The sequence below is a fragment of the Cynocephalus volans genome, chromosome 14 (assembly GCF_027409185.1).
Source record: "Cynocephalus volans isolate mCynVol1 chromosome 14, mCynVol1.pri, whole genome shotgun sequence".
Classification (NCBI taxonomy): Eukaryota; Metazoa; Chordata; class Mammalia; order Dermoptera; family Cynocephalidae; genus Cynocephalus; species Cynocephalus volans.
This window is the reverse complement of record NC_084473.1, coordinates 58,908,366-58,924,389: the sequence shown is the minus strand read 5'-3', so window position 1 is coordinate 58,924,389 and position 16,024 is coordinate 58,908,366. Positions and strand designations below refer to the sequence as shown.

Sequence of the window (16,024 nt, the reverse complement as noted above, 5' to 3'; positions counted from 1 at the left end):
CTGAGAGCGAGGGAAAGCATAAGAGGATTCACCCTGATGCTGTCTTTGCTTCAGCTGGAGCCTGAAGTCAATCACACGTACAAAGTTCTCATCCTCGTGCAGTTGTGCTTTTCCTTATGCGGCTGATAGTCAGCACTGAAGTCTAGGATTCTTTTCATTAGGACATTTTTCTCATGAATGGTGTTTTCTGCTAAAGAGAACCAACTTGCTCCAGACAGAACAGCATTTAGAAAAGCACAAGACATTTGACAATAGGAAATCAACAACGAAATGTCTCTTGGGTGGTTGAGTCACAATTTGAAGTGGTTGAGAGGAAAAGTAGCCAAGGGCCCCCCCAATACACTGGGCGAGGCTGCAGCACATGCTGTTATCAGAGGGCCACAGACATTTAATAGACCAGTGGAAGACTTGGCCTTAAATCTAGCAAGTGATAATTTCCTAGAGACTTCTTGGGAAAAATGGAAATACTTTCATGTTTATAAATACTGTTTATTTTGATTGTAGGCAAAGCTTGCAGTATGAATAAAATTCTGAGTATACCAATGATTATCTGACGGGAAATGTGGAACCACTCTATAGACAACAGAATGATTAAAAATTTATTTTCTTTCAATGACTGTAACATAAAGAAGGAATAAAAGAAAAAAATAACTAAATAATGTAATAATGGTTAAATTTAGGAGCTAGGGTCTTTGGGAATTGGCGACATCTAACTTTGCTTATGTTTAGTACATTGTTGACAGCCAGTAAACTCAACATAGTTTTGCTATAAAAATGGATTTTATGCAGAGGCATATGAGGCAAAAAGATCATTTTCTTAATAGTACAATCAGACTATAAGTACTTAAGAAATGGTCAATTCATGTATAATTGACGATATTACAGTGAAAAAATAATAAGTTTTTTTAAAAAAGAAAGAAAGAATCAATTCAGTTCTCAGCTCAAGAGCTCACATGCAATGTAGCTTTTAGTCTCAGAAACAAGCACGTCAATGAAGAATTGCAGAGTATGATATGTGTTGTGATAGCAGCAAGCACAAGGGGGCTCAGGACAGGAACACCTTAACCCAGCAAGGGTTCTCAGGTTCTCAGGGCAGGCTTCTAAAGGAGGTGACACCTGGGCTGAGTCTTAAGGGAAAAGTAAGATAGAAAGGAAGGAGAAGGAGAAAAAAAGATGGAATGAGGAGAGGAAATGAAGAAAGTAGCATGTACACAGAAAAAAGCATTGCTTACTTAATAGTGCCATATAGTTGGAATCTAATGTGTTTTTGAGGTGGTGGCAAGAAATTTGGCTAGAAAAGTAGGCAGGACCAAGGCCATGAAGGACAGAAAAGTGTTAAGCTAAGGAGTGTGACTATCAGATCTTAAGGTTACAGGGGGACCAGTAAGGGACTTAAGAAGAGAAATAACATGATCAGATAAGCAAGTTAGAAATAACTTAATAGCGCTCAAAGTATAATTCTCAAAAAGATAATAACATGAGTTTTTATAGAATGAATACTAGTTGGTGGACTCACACTGCTGCAGCCGGGAAATGCACGCTGCCCACACAAATGCTCAGTTTTCCCGGCTGACTGGCCACTGCCAGCGTTCCATGGATGCCTCAAGGCAGGTGGTCAACTTTGGGCCTGGGCCCATCAAGCTGTTGCTCTTGGTGTTATTAAAGATACAAAAAGAATTAGACTACAAAGGAGTTGGCATTGATGTTCTTAAAATGAGCCATGGGTCATCAGATTTCACTAAGATTATCAACAACACAGAGAATCTTGTGTGGGAACTGTTAGCCATTCCAGACAACTACAAGGTGATTTTTATGCAAGGAAGGGGGTCTGGCCATTTTGTTGTTGTTCCCTTAAACTTGATTGGCCTGAAAATAGGAAGGTGTGCCAACTATGTGGTGACAAGAGCTTGGTCAGTTAAAGCTGCATAAGAAGCCAACAAGTTTGGTACTGTGAATATTGTCCACCCTAAACTTGGGAGTTATACGAAAATTCCAGACCCAGGTATCTGGAGCCTCAGCTCAACGCCTCCTGCTCAAATGAGACTGTCCATAGAGTGGCCTTTGATTTTATACCTGATGTCAAGGGAGAAGTGCTGGTTTGCTATATGTCCTCAGAATTTCTATCCAAGCCAGTGGATATTTCCAAGTTTGGTGGGACTTTTGCTGGACCCCACAGGTGTGCTGGCTCTGCTGGGATCACAGTGGTGGTCATCTGAGACGACCTGCTGGGTTTTGCCCTCAGAGAGTGGCCCTTGGTCCTTGATTACAAAGTGCAGGCTGGAAATAACTACTTGCACAACATGACTTCATGTTTTAACATCTGCGTCATGGACTTGATCCTGAGTGTATCAGGAATTATGGCAGTGCAACAGCCATGGAGAAGCTTAGCTCCGTCAAATCTCAAAAAATGATTTTTTGTGTTATTGATAATTCTCAAAGATTCTGTGTATGTCCAGTGGAGCCTCAGAATAGAAGCAAGACAAATATTTCATGCTGCATTGGCGACGCTTAAGACGACCACACTTTAGAAAAAAAGATTTCTCAATAAAGCTCTTGAATTCTATGTGATCTCCTTGGAAGGGCCCAGGTGTGTAGTAGACATCTGGACCTCTCTATATAATGCTGTCATGATTGAAGATGTTCAAAAGTTGGCTGCCTTATGGAAAAATAAATGCAGACGCATCAGCTATGAACACATCCTAACCAATATGTACTCTGCCCTTGAACAGAGTTCAAAATTTAAAGTAACTTGGAACTTGGGAATGTCTACAAAAACTTAATAAATGTGGTATTTTTCTTGAATGAACGTGCTTCTTTTAGATTCTTTTTTCAAAGAACAGCAGAACATCCACAACTCTGCAAAGCTGGTGGGACTTAGCCACCTTAATTCTGACTTGAACTGGAAACATTTTTTAAATCTTCTTGTTGCTTTTCTTTCAAATTTCAGCTTAGTTTGTCTTTGCTACTACTTTTTCTAGCTAGATCTCAGTATTCCAACTTGCCTGTGGAGTTAATTATGCAAGTGCAGTTAATTATTTCTAGAGACAGGAACACACAGCATGGAGAGTGGGTGGGACCCTTTAGGTGCTGAATGTAGACCCTAGATTCTAGAGGGCAGTGGTCTCCTGGGTTCCGCAGCTGGTTATTAAGGTCAACATTGACCATTTGATGTGCATTTAGGAGTTCCAGGCAAAAGAGCAAACTGTAGGTCTTTCTTTATACTGTTGTTCTCTTAAAGAGATAAAAGTGACATACTGTATGTTTACATATCAAGGTCTATATTTAATGCCATATAGTTTATATCTCTGTGCATTTATATTTCTAATAATACAGTTCTCAGTGATATATCTAGAGAATTTTAAATTTGTTAGAATCCTTGACCTCATTCATTATAGCATTTCATTAGCAACAGTTTTGCCCCCCATTTTAAGGCCCCTCTCCCTTTTTAAGCTGCTTCCCACAAAAGATCTAAAAGTTCCATGATCCATTTTTACACTCCTTTCAACAGATAGAAGAGAAGGTTGATTGGTTGGTTTGTTCTTTGTTTTTTAATTATGCTACTCAACTAAAAATCACAGTTAAACTCCTTATTCTTTTTTCACTTGACTGATTTCTTCATAGAATTTGACCAATATGATTCTGTGAGTTCTGGACTATCTTTGCTTAAGAGTCATTTCCCCTATTATTTATCTATTATCAGTAATTTATGTTGAATATGTGAAGGACATTAAAGTCCTAAAACATCTTTAAAAAAAGCAACAATGCAACAGATGAATAGAAATGTTTTCAACATAATACTGTGCAGACTTGAAGAAGCAGGAAATTCTGTCATTTGTGACAACATGCATAAACCTGGAGGACATTATGCTAAGTGAAATAAGCCAGGCACAGAAAGACAAATAGCACATGATCTCAGTTATATGTGGAATATAAAAAAGTTAAACTCAGCGCTGGTTGGTTAGCTCAGTTGGTTAGAGCAGAGCCTGTAACACCAAGGTCAAGGGTTTGGATCCTCTCACAGCTAGCCGCCAAAAAAAAAAAAAGTTTAAACTCATAGAAGTAGATAGTAGAATGGTGGTTACTTGAGGCTGAGGGGTGGTCGATGGGGAAAGGGGAGACATTGGTCAAAGGGCACAGAATTTCTGTTAGCCGAAAGGATATATTGCACAACATGCAATAGATATATTTCAAAATAGTGGAAGGAGTGGATTTTAAGTGTTCTCACCACAAAGAAATGATTAATTATTTAATATCCAGAATATACAAGGAACTCAAACAACTTTACAGCAGAAAAACAAATAACCCAATTAAAAAATGGGCAAAGGAGCTGAATAGGCATTTCTCAAAGGAAGATATATGAATGGCCAACAGACACATGAAAAAATGCTCAGCCTCACTCAGCATCTGGGAAATGCAAATCAAAACCACTCTGAGATACCATCTCACTCCAGTCAGGATGGCTAATATCAAAAAGACTGAGAACAATAAGTGATGGAAAGATTGTGGAGAAAAGGGAACTCATACATTGTTGGTGGGAATGCAAAATGGTGCAGCCTTTATGGAAAATGGTATGGAGGTTCCTCAAACAATTACAGATAGATCTACCATATGACCCAGCTATTCCACTGCTGGGAATATACCCAGAGGAATGGAAATCATTATGCCAAAGGGATACCTGTACTCCAAAGTTTATTGCAGCACTATTTACAATAGCCAAGAGTTGGAACCAGGCCAAATGTCCATCATGAGATGAGTGAATAAGGAAACTGTGGTATATCTACACAATGGAATACTGCTCTGCTATAAAAAAGAATGAAATACTACCATTTGCAACAACATGGATGGACTTAGAGAAAATTATATTAGTGAAACAAGTCAGACACAGAAAGAGAAATACCATATGTTCTCACTTATTTGTGTGAGCTAAAAATAAATAAATAAATAAACACAAACAAATAAAGGGGACGGGGAAGAAGACACAATAATCACAACAATTTCTGGAACTTGTTAAGACAAGTGAACAGATATGATGTGGTGGGGGAGGGGAGAGAGGCAGGTGGAAAGAGGAACATGTAAAGTGTCATGAAAATCAACTACAATGTATACTGAGAAGTTAAAATAAAAAATAAAAAATAAAAATAAATAAAATGAAACTAAGAAAATGGACACGGGTCAAAGATTTTATTTAATTCATTAAATAATGCAGGAACCAGTAATTTGGTTAAGCTGGTTCTAAAAGACTTAAGGAATGGGAATTTATATTAGCCATCAAGAGAGAAATCAAAATGAGCTTTTTATTTTTTTTTAAGTTAGTGACAGATTTAGTTGGTGTTAGAGCAATAAAACATTGGGATCACCTCTTCTACTGGACAAAACTGTTTGCATCTCTACCAGGCAAAAATCTACAAGTTAACAGATAACTGCTCAGAGTGTAAGCACTTAATTTATAAATTCCAATAATAATAATAAAGTCCAGCAGTGGTACATTTCCCAGTTAAATAATTATTGGGTAGACTTATTAAACAACGCTTCACCATCACATTGAAAGGACCTACTGCACAGTCGTGGCTTATTTCCAAGTATTGTACACTTTTTCTTACCTGTGGAATGAAGTGAGGATAAGACAGAAGCAGGAAGAGCCACTGAAGCCATTGTAGTAATTCTAGGGAAAGACGGAAGAAGGCAAGAGTATGAAGTAAGACAATGGCAGTGGGATAGAGAGGTGGAGAAAGGGATACATTTGATAAATTAAAAGAGTAGAATAAACATGACTTGGCTATTGATGGAATGTGAAGAAGATCCAGGCATGATTCTCGGGTATTTGTCCCAGGTAATTGAACAAAGGTATCATTCTCCAGACAGGACTGGAGAAAGGGAGTAGTTTCAGGGGTAAAGGTAGGGGGGAAATGATGAGTTCAGTCTAGAGGGTGTTAATATGATCAGCCTACAAAAGGCATCTCCAGCGTGTGGGCCTGGAGATACAGACAGGAGGGTTATTTGCATATAGGTAGTACGGTGCACATGGACATTTAACTTATGCAAATCCAACTATACACGTTTGTCTTTGGCAGCACAAAACAAACAAACAAACAAATAATGTGATGAATAATGTGATCATTTTTCCCACCATTCCTCTCAAACAGCCTCTGTCCTCAAATGAACATGAGAAGAGAGGCAGCATTCTTCAGTTCCCTTAGCAGGGTTCAGGTTCCCTGGGCTGAACATTTCCCCATTTTGAGCGTTGGTCTTGTGTTTAAAGATACTGTGCCTAGATAGACAGACAGACAGACAGACAGACAGACAGACAGACAGACAGACAGACAGACAGATAGATAGATAGATAGATAGATAGATAGATAGATAGATAGATAGATAGATAGATAGATAGATAGACAGATAGATAGATAGGTAGATTTTTAGAAAACATTTCATGGTCCTAAACCCAAGCCAAGTACATATAACCTCATACTCAGCTAAAGTTTGGTAATTTCTTCTAACACTGGAGAAAAAACTATATAGACTTACTGGAGGAAAGTGCTGGATTGTGTTTATGGGCTATTTAAAAGATTTAGAATAGCAAATTACATTATACCTTACCCCTGACTTTAAAACCTCCCTCTCCATCCCCACCCCCAAAACTCCTTGTCTTAAAATGTAACCCCACTATAGGTAACACCAAGTATTTTAAATTTGTCACTCAAGCAAACTGGAAAAAGTGGAGAAGACAGAGACTGTAGGATGTAACCCCAGACAACACTCACTTGTAAGGAAGGCCTAGAGAACAAAAGTCCCTGAAGGAATCTGTGGAGAAGTGGCCAGCAAGGTAAGAGGAAAGAACATTAGAAAAGGATGGAAGTCAAAGGAGGAGTTTCAAGAAAGGGATGATCTATAACTGCAAATAACAGTTGGGTAAGACAGAGGCAGACAAGCGTCTATTAGACCTGGCAATGAGGAACTGTTGCCCTTAGCATCAGACATTGCGAGGTAGTGGGGGTAGAAGCCAACTGCAGTCTGTTAAAGAGTGAGTAGAAGATACAGAAGAAAAACTAGCAAGTACAGCTTTTTTTTCCAGTGACTATAAAGGGAAGGGGACAAAGTGAATAATTTGAGGAGTGTCACTACATGTGGTTGCTCAGGTTGTGTAATGGTCAGTCCTAGGAGATTTTATTCACCATGTTGATTCTGTGATTGGCGCCTGCCAGGGACGTGAAGTTCACAGCAGGATGTGGTAGCGTGGTTTTGAGAGGGACACTGGGTTGAGGAAGAATTGTTTGTTCACTTGTTTAGTGTTAAGAAAGAATTAACTTGTTTATATATTGGTAAGAGTGATCAGAGAGGAGGAAATTGTAAGGATGTATATGCATGTGTGTGCATGAAAGAGAAAGAGACAAAAGGGAAGAGGGAGAAAGGATGGTGAGAGTGTGAAGTTTCTGAATAGAAGAGGGTTTGATCAGCACACACTGGTGTGTTTAATCATGGACAGAATGATGAACACTGCTTACCGTGAAATGGGAGGAAGCGGGGAAGAAGAAAAAGGTACTGTGATGGTGGTAAAGATTTATCAGGAAGTTGGGGTGGTGTGCAGTAGCAGCAGCAGTAGCAGTAGCAGTAGTTGTAGTGGGAGGAGGAGGAAAACTCATTAACTGTAAGGAAGGGGGAAGGGAATGGCTAAAAAATTGGGAAGAGAGCTTGAAGTTTGGAACAGGCACTGAAGATAATGAGGGGGAAGATTACTGAGCACCCAATAAGATTATAGTGGTACCGAGGGTTTCCTTGATATTGGAGAACCACAATATTGTAGTAGAAACAACCTTGGCAAAGCTTAAAAACTATCCGGAACTAGTAACAAGGTGTAAATGATGAAAGAATCCATTTTAAGCCTTTTTGCTTTGCATTTTTTTTTTAAAAAAAGATGAGTGGTGTTGGTTATCTACCAAAGAGACAATCTAGTAAAGGAAAAAAATTAGAATAATTCATGAGTATAAGCAGAATATTTAACCATCAACAGTAAAAGTGAAAAAGCTAAATAAAGGAAGCAATACTATGTAGACACCAATTGTTTTGTCTTTATGGTCTCACTTTAAATTAAGACAAAGTTTAAAAAGGAACCCATTAAAGTAAATGAAAATGTATATGGTTCCTATGTGGAGAAAGGAGAATCCTCTTATACTATTGGTGGGACTCTAAACTAGTGCAGCCATTATGGAAAACAGTATGGAGGTTCCTCAAACAACTACAGATAGAACTGCCATATGATCTTGCTGCTGGGTGTATACCCAAAGGAATGGAAATCATCATGTCAAAGGGATACCTGTACTGCCATGTTTATCACAGCTCTATGTACAATAGCTAAGAGTTGGAATCAATCTAAATGTCCATTGATGGATGACTGGATAAAGAAAATGTGGTATATATACACAAGGGAATGTTATTCTGCCATAAAAAGGAATGAAATTCTGCCATTTGCAGCAACATGGATGAACTTAGAGAAAATTAGTTTAAGCAAAGTAAGCCAGGTGCAGAAATACCACATGTCCTCACCCATAATTGGGGTCTGAAAAGAAAGATAGATAGATACATCACAATAATTCCTTGAACTTTCAAAAAAGAGAATGGAATTGAAGCCACCAGAGGTGGGAAAAGGGGAGAGGGGGTTAGGGAGAAATTTGTAAAAGGCCACAAAAAATGTTTACATTGCATAATGTTAAGAAAAAAAAAATTTTAAAAAAAGAAAAGAAAATGTATATAGTTCCTAAATAATGGAGATATATGGAACAGGATACCCTTAGAGTTCTTCATTACCCTAAATTTAATAAACTCTTTGTTTCTCACAGAAAATTTGCTTTTAAAATGGATTATGTGATTATTATAATTTGGAATATAACAACTTGGGTCACTATTATGGGATGGTGTTAGATGCTTTGGGTTCAAGGGGGCAGGATTTTCTAAATGAATTCAGATTTCATACTGTCTATATTAGTCTGTTTTTGTTGCTTATAACAAAATACCAGGAACTGGGTATATTGTAAGAAAACGAAATTTATTGCTTACAGTTTTGGAGGCTGGCAAGTCCAAAGTCCAGGGACATTTAGTGAGGGTCTTGGTGGGGGTGACAGTGACCCAGGGGTCACATATGGCAGAAAATGGTGGAGCAAAGAGAGACTAATCTCTCATGTACTCTTCTTTTAAAGCCCTCAGAACCATACCCCTGACCACCATTATTAATCCATTCACTATGGAAAGGTTCTACAATCTAATCACCTCTCCAAGGCCCTACCTTCCAATTACCATAATAGGATTTCCTACCCTCTTAACACTGTCACCACAGGGGCAAAGCCTATCACACATTAAAATTTGGGGGTGACACAATTCAGGTCATAATACTGTGCGTAACCAATATGACATGCTTTGACAAACTGAGTTACAAATTACAGTCACATCTCTCACCCAAAACCTCTCCCAATTTTCTCCTGCTTCATTCATCCATGACTAATTCACAAACATTCATGATCTATCATGCTACCTGTGAATACTAGCTGCCAAGCACTCTCTCAAAGGTGTTCTGGGCTTTATTGACGACAACCATAAATGAGAGTCTTACCCAGAGTATGCAGGTAAATGTGAATTGTACTCATAATTTGTCTTCTGGCCATGTTAAATTTACTGATAGGAATTTTTTAGCAAAAACATACATCTTCTGATCTTGTCTTCCCTTATTCATTACTTTGTAATCACTGCATTTTTAGAATGTGATTTCTTTCCATCTTGACCGCACCCACCCCCCACCTTCCAAACACCCCCACCAGCAGGAAGGATAAGTGAGTGACCCAGGGGCAGAGCTAGAAGATTGGTCCCATTCGCGCAAAAAAATCAGTCTCTTGTTGGGAAAGGCACAAGGTTTTCCTGGGAGAGCATGACATAACCGATCGAAAAGCCCGACTGGCATTGCAGAGCAACAGCCACTAAATCCCTTGAGGAGATAGGCCAGGTCACTTCCAGGAGACGGTCTGACACATGGTCCAGAGCCTGTTGAAGAGGTGGTGTGACTGTCTTCTATTCTCAGTTTAGGAATTGTTATCAAGAATGGATGCTGAATGTTATTTTTTGTACCTATTGAGAAGATTATATAATTTTTCTCTTTTAATATATTAATTTACTTTGTTAACTGGTTTTCTAATATTAATCTAACTTTGCATTCCTGGAATAAACACACCCTGGTCATGATTTATTAACTTTTCCATAAACTTACAGCATTTATTTTGCTGAAATTTTGTTTAGATTTTCTACATCCATCTTCAAAAGTGATATACGCCTCAAGTATCAAAGTTATGCTAACTTCATAAAATGAGCTACGGAGTGTGCCTTCTTTTTTAACTTTGGAATAGTTTGTGAAGGATTAGAATTATTTGTCCACTGAATATTTGTTTTAACTAACCCATAAAACTACCTGGTTTTAAAGAACTGTCATAGATTGGAAGAGACTAAGGAGACATGAAGACTCTTGGCTGGATCCTGCAGGAGAAAAAGGACATTACTGTAAATGGGAAAACTGGGGAAATTCGAATATAGTCTGAAGATTAGTTAATCCTGTTGTGGCTAACGTTGATTTCTTAGTTTTGATTACCTGTACTCCAGTTATATAAAATGTTAACAATAGAAGAAGCTGGATGAAAGGGATATGGGAACTTTTAGTACTATTTTTGGAAATTTTCTGCAAGTCTAAAATTATTTCAAAGTGTACAGTTTTTTAAAAGTGGGGGGAGCTGGAGGGGGTGGAGAGGAACAGGTAAAGGGGCATGAAAATCAAGTATGATAAATTATGAGAAGTAAAATAAAATTAAATTAAATTAAAATAAATAAATAAAAATAAATAAAAGTGGGGGGAGAAAGTTGAATGGAAAGGAAAGGCAAATGCTAGCAATCATCAAAGCTGAATGGTGGGTGTACAGGAGTTCCCTACTTTTGTGCATGATTGAAAATATTTACAATAAAAAATTTCAAAAAGGAAAACAACAACCAAAATCTATCTGGTCTTGGTATTTACTTCGTGTTGCAATTTTAAGTTGATTCATTTTCTTTAATGTGTTTTGAACTATTCTATTTCTTCTTGAGGAAGTTTTGGTGAGTTTTGTTTTTCTAGAAACTAATCCATTTTTCTAAATTTTCTAATTCATAGCCCTAAAATTGCTCATAATCTTCCTTATTAACCATTTAATGTCTGTATCAACTGTAGTTATGACCTCTCTTTCATTCTAATATTTATCTATAAAAGGTTTCTTCAGAAAAGAATTGTTGGCCTTGTTAATCCTTTCTGCTGTATTTTCGTTTTCTATTTCATTTATTTATGCTATCTTCATTATTCCTACTTTATAATTAATTTTTATTTCATTATTATTTTTCCAATTTCTAAGCTTATTAATTATTAGCCTTTTGTCTTTTCTAATAAAAACATTTAAGGCTGTAATTTCTCATTAGATCTTACTTTATCTGCATTGAATATATTTTGTTGTCACACATTGTATTTCCTAACTTATATTATAATTTCTTCTTTGGCCCGCAAGTTATTTAGAAGAGGAATCTTAATTTCTCACATATGAACTTTTCTAGTTATCCTATTGTTGACTTCTAACTCAATTGCATTGTGGTCGGAAACTGTGATCTGTCTGATTTCAATCTTTTTTAAATTGCTAAGATTCACTGTATAACCCAGCATGTGGTCAATGTTCAAAAATACTCCATGTTGGTTGAAAAGAATGTGTATTCTGTAGTTGTTGGGTGCGGTGTGCTAGACACTTATTCAGTTACAGCCAGCAGTTAATTGCTCTGATTCTAATCTTCTATCTCCTTACAAATTTTGTCAGCTTCATCTAGGTACTTATAAGTCTGGAGAGCTTTTACATCTTCCTGGAGAACTGAACCTTTTTTCTTTCTGAAACGATTCTCTTTATCACCTGTAAAGCTTTTTCCCTTGAGGACTATTTTGTCTAACACTAATATTGCAACACCAACTTTCTTTTGGTTAGTGTCTGTATGGTATATAATTTTTTTCATGGTCTTATTCTCAATTTTTCTGAATCACTATATTTTAAATATGACTTAAGTAAAGAGAATATACCCAAATTCTTTAAAATGGAATATATACTACCTGTAAATTTTTGCCGTATAATTTAAGCATTTAATCTATGTTTACTCATTTTAAATCCTGATATACTTGAATTTGGTCCTACTATCTTATTCTGTGCTTTTCATATGTCTTGAATCTCTACAATTTATTTTTTCTTCCATCCTCATATACTTCTGTATTGATTATTTTTCTCTCTCCACTTTTTTCCTTTTAAGATAAGAAGTTATGCTAGAAATTTTAACTTGGATGATTAATATCTTTACTATCTTTCCAAATAATAAACACTTTAACTCTGATCATCCTCTCCCAACTTACATGCTATTGACATGCTGTATTTCATTTCTAGTTTTTCTAATCCCTTAAGACACTATTATTGCTCTTTGTAGCCAATGTTTATTTACAATTAACCACATAAATAGCACTCTCTTTGCTCTCCATTCCTTTGTTCATCTCTTACCTTCTGTGTTCTCTTTCGTCCTGCATAAAGAACAGCCTTTAGAATCACCTTTAGTGAGGGTCCATTAGGTGGCAAACTCTCAGTTTTTGTTTTTTTTTTTTTTTTGAAGATGTCTGATTTTGCCATTGCTCTAGAAAGATAATATACAAATTTAGGTTGACAGTAATTTTCTTTTGATATTTGAAAGATTTTAAACTTTTTCTGGCTTCCATAGTTGTTAAGAAGTCTAATTGTCATCCTATTGGAAGTAATCAATCTTCTCTTTTTCTTGCTGCTTTTCAATTTTTTCTTTTTGTTTATGGTATTCTGTAGTTCTACTGTAATGTGTCCAAGTGTGAATTTCCTTTTATTTATCCTTATTAAGACTGTTGGGCTTTTAAAATCTGTGGTTTTTCGTTTCTGGAAAATTCTCAGCCATTATCTCTTCAATTATTGCTTTTACCCCTTCCTTTCTCTCCTATCTGTCGGAACTCTGATTAGATAATTGTTATGTTTCTCACAATATCTCCAGGTTTTATAGCCTCTCTTTCATATTTTCCATCTCTTTGGGCTACATTCTGGGAAATTTCTTGGATCTATTCTTCCTAATCTATTCTCTAGTTGTGGTTATTCTGCTGTTAAACCCATCCATTGTGTTTTTAATTTCAAGTATGTTACCTTAAACTTCTAGTTGCTCTTTTGAGTCTTCTTCAAATCTTCTGGTTCTCTTTTATGTATATTTTCAATCCTTTCTCTTATTTCTTTAAATATATTTAAAATACTTATTTTATATTCCGTACCTGGTAATTCTAATAGCTAAGGCTTTGCAGTCTGATTCTGTTTGTTGTTTACGCTGGACCTTGCTCATGGTACATTATTTCCTTTTGTATTTTGTCATTTTGACCGTAAGCTTGTATTTCTTTAAGATTTATTGATGGGAAGTCTCTGAGGCTTATGCTGAAGATGGGTGCCTCCAGAATAGATTTGCATTTGTTTCTGCCAGTTGCCTGGAAACTACAAATTAAGGCTTACTTTAAACTTAATTCTTGACTTGAGTTTTTTGGACTCCCAATATAGTGTGAATTGGGGCTGCAAGACTGAGAGCTGGCTACATTATGAATTCTCAGGATAGATTTTTTTTTTTTTTTCTTCTTCCATTTAGAATCAAGTTTCAATGCAGGCAATTTTCCTTGCAATTCTCTGGGGGTAAGGGAAAGGTGATAGGTTTATTATAGCTCATCCTTACACAGAGGGTGTAGCCTTCTGTGGATCCATCTTTAAGCTGAGGTGGAGGGGTCTACAATTATACCCCCATTTTGTGCACCCTGACGACTGTCTTCACCAGTGGCAAATGCACTCAAGGCAAAAGCCTCTGTAAGTCTCTGCTTATCTCCTGGGTTCCCACTTGCATTTAACACTTGACCTCTAAGTATTCCTTACATCTGCCAGCATAAAAATTCATTTCAAAAGATTAAAAGATACTTTGGCAATGCTTTGTAGTTGTTTTCAGTGAGAGGATCTTTCAGAATATCCAGTTTGTCATATTGCCAGAAGCAGAAGTCCCCCGTCTCTGCCTGAGGGTTAAAAGTTGATCTCGAGGGTTCTTCTCTGGGTCTTCCTCTCTCCTTATTCTACACACCCTCTCTCCCAAGATAATTTTATTCATTCCCACTACTTTGGTGCTCCTTACCAATTATTCCCTGAACTATACCTCTGTTAATTTCTTATGGCTGCTGAAACAACTTTATCACAAATTTAGTGGCTTAAAACAATGTACTTTATTTTCTTTTAGTTCTGAAGGCCAGAGGTCTGAAATCAGTTCTGCTGAGCTAAAGCCGAGAGATATCAGCAGGGCTGGTTTCTCCTACAGGCTGTAAGGGAGAATCTCTTGCTTGCCTCTTTCAGCTTCTGGAGACTTCCTGCATTCCTTGGATTGTGATCCTGTCCTCACATCACTCAAACCTCTTGCCTCCATTGTTATATCTACTACTTGTTCTTCTGTAGTTGAGACTCTGTCTGCCTCCCTTTTATAAAGACACTTGTGATTACATTTAGATTCCACCCAGACACTCCAGGATAATGTCCGTGTCTCAAGATCCCTAACCTAATCACACCTGCAAAGTTCCTTTTTCCATATAAAGTAGATTCTTAGGTTTCAGGGATTAGAATCTGGATATATTTGGGGGTATTATTCATCTTACCATAACCTCCAATCTTGATCTTCAGATTCAATTTTTCAGTTTCTTTTCAACATCTTCCATTAGATGCCTCCCAGGCACTTCAAACTCATTTTATCTAAAACTGAACTATATTTACCAGCTCAATTAGCGACATCACCATCCTCCCAAGCACCCAACTTCAAAGACAGTATACACTACTTCACTTTTCACCTTTTGTATACAATTGGTCACTGAGCTCCTGTCTACTCTACCTTTAAAAGGTCTCAGATCTAGTTCTCTTCTTTACTACAACTCCCACTATTTTCTAGATGTTGTTATCTTCTGTAAGAGTGACCTAACTGAGTTCCTTACTTCTGTTTTGCTATGACCTAAAGTTACCCTGTTGTCTTGAGTTATTCTAAAACCCAAATAACTATGGTACTCTCCTGATAAAACCTCCTCAATGATTCCACATTTGTCTACACCATAAAATCCAAAATCATCCAAGGCCCTTTGCCATCTGGCCACGACGTGAAAGACCAGCCTCATCTGTGCCATGCTGTGCTGGGTACCACATGTTCTAGCCACCTAAAGTAGACCCTGCTTCCTGAGCAGGCCATGCCCCTCCTGCTTCAAGGCCCTTACACATTCTACTTCTTTTGTCTGGAAACCCTTTCTTGCCCTAGAAAAATCTCTTCAATCCTTTAAGAAACAGTTGAGTTCTTAATTTTTCTGGGAAGTATTGTAACACTCTACCACATGGTTAGAATTAATGCTCTGTTAACACTTTAGATATTGACTCAATTATTTAACAATATTTACCAAGGGCCAACTATGTCAGGGACTCTGTGGTAAGCATTGGGCATAAACAAACAAGTTTAAGTGAACAAGTAGCAAATAGATCTTTACCTCACAGGGTTCATGGTCTAGAGAGGGAACCAGACAAGTAAACAGACTGTTATACTACATAAGTGCTCTGATAGGAAAAGCCTAAGATGATATAAGGACAGGAGGGTCACCTAATCCAGATGTGAAGGATCATCAGAAAGTGATAGCTAATCTGAAACCAAGTGATGAGCAGGAATTGTTGAGGGAGAAGGGGATGGAGAGAGAAAGTGTTCCAGGATGAGTGTAAAAACCTAGGTATAAAAGCAGCACAGTGCACCCAAAGGACTGAAAGACCAGCAAGTCTGGAAGGGAGACAATGGGTGGGGAATGTCAAAAGGTGAGGATAGTGTGGGGATCAGGGGTCAGGAGGCCATATTCAGAGTATAAAGGTTAGGGCTTTATACTAAGTGCAAAGGA

The 16,024-nt window shown here is 37.3% G+C and overlaps 1 pseudogene; it reads left to right on the top strand.

Annotated features, from left to right (window-relative positions):
- Nucleotides 1-1,593: 1,593 nt before the first annotated feature.
- Nucleotides 1,594-2,780, top strand: LOC134362529 (phosphoserine aminotransferase-like; annotated as a pseudogene).
- The last annotated feature ends 13,244 nt before the right edge of the window (nucleotides 2,781-16,024 follow it).